Below are 1,735 nucleotides of genomic sequence, written 5' to 3' on the forward strand. Positions count from 1 at the left end.
GCAGTATGTACCCATTGACGGCCGGTCGTTTCCCTGTAATTATTTCGAGACGCCGCTCACATCCGCCCTGGGCCTGCTGAGGGCCTTTGAAGTGAGTCAGGTCTGAGTCCGCTTGCCAGAGGTTGCCCAACGGCGTACGTCAGCAGGGACTTCATCGAAGGGACAGACTGGACGCGCTCGAGAAGAGGCGCGCTGAAAAACAACGGACTTCCCACCCTCTTTAACTTCTGATCGCCGGTTGAGCCTTGCACGGAAGACAGGGCAGAGCTGGCTGGCAGTAGCAGATGTAATGGACTCTGGCGTATTTGTGGTCGAGCTGACCCCGCTTGGCGATGGGGCCGATCAGAAACCTGACCGTGGCTAGTGCCCGTGATGATCCGTGGCTACCTTGCCTTCGCGGCCAGATGTTCACACGGCTCTGTCTTGGAAGGGGGCTGCTAGAGGCACTTCTGCCGCGGTATGTAACATTGAACGGCGGAAATGGGCAACGGCTCTTTATTTCATCTACGGTCGAATCTATTTAGAGCATACCGGCAAATGGGTAGCTGGTCGATCGTATGCCTGATTAGCAGCTGATTATGATGAGTCTTGGGCCTTATGAACGTAAGATTACTATTTTAATCACTGTGTGATCCGCGTGCTCTTAGCTCTTTCATCAGCTCAGACGCCGCGCTGCGCTGGTATGCGCTGGAATGCAAAACCATTACTAAGGCCGCTCCACCTTCTAACGAGCAGCAACCAACCGAAGCCGATGCGTATGACCCGGAGACAGGGCTTGTTCATCACGCACCACGAGGAATGAACGAGGCAAGCCGGTCACTCGCAGTGTCAGAAGCGGCGGATCATATCCACCATGGATGGGGCTGCATTTAGCCTTGTTATGTGTGGTGTGTCTGGTTATGCTGACCAACACCACGTGACCGGGAATCATTGTTATTCCCGGTGTGGTTCCAGAACTGAAGATCTCTCGAAGCTGTCCAAATTTGAGGCACGTCTTTTAATTCATCGGCCTGGACAAACAAAGGCTGAAAATATTTTTATGTGACCAACCGACTCCCATCCGGTTTAAGTCCTGTCTTTTTCTCCACGACCCACTGATAAGAAAAGCTTACCGACTTCTGCAACCACCAAAGCCACATTGCGCCCCAAAAGTGGAGAAGAAATCTAGGGATATCCTTGTGATATCATAGACCTCATGGATGCAGAGCACTGAACCGCTGAGAGCAGTGTTATGAGGCGGTTGCAGCCACGGTCCCTGTTCTCCCAAAAAGTAGCCAGCTTTTCCCTTTCCTATTTGCTGCAGGATTTGTCGCTGTGTGCACGCCCCGGTGGATAGTTGACTTTGTTATGGGCGCACAATGACCTTGGCCGCCGGCACCGCCCTAAGCCCCAATGATTATCATCATCACAACGAATTCGTCGGCGAGGACACCACGGCGCCGCCCGTAGACTGGAGAGCCCGTCGCTCGTCTCCACGGCGCTAGCAGCTGGACCCCACTGCGCCTGCGATCAGTGCCGGGAGGCTCGCTCTGACGCTGCCCTAGCCCCTGTGTACCCCCTCCCACCGCGAGGCCCAGCCGAGTGTCCGAAGTGGTGTGGACCGATCGTCGTCCGGTGGGCTGGAAAAGCTCTCCTGTGTACCCCTCCCCTTCCCCCTCCCCCCGCGAGGCCCAGCCGCGTGTCCGAAGCGGTGTGGACCGATCGTCGTGTGGGCTGGAGAAGCTCTCCTGTGTAC

The sequence above is a fragment of the Pollicipes pollicipes genome, unplaced genomic scaffold (assembly GCF_011947565.3).
Source record: "Pollicipes pollicipes isolate AB1234 unplaced genomic scaffold, Ppol_2.1 Scaffold_7262;HRSCAF=8765_pilon_pilon_pilon, whole genome shotgun sequence".
NCBI lineage: Eukaryota > Metazoa > Arthropoda > Thecostraca > Pollicipedomorpha > Pollicipedidae > Pollicipes > Pollicipes pollicipes.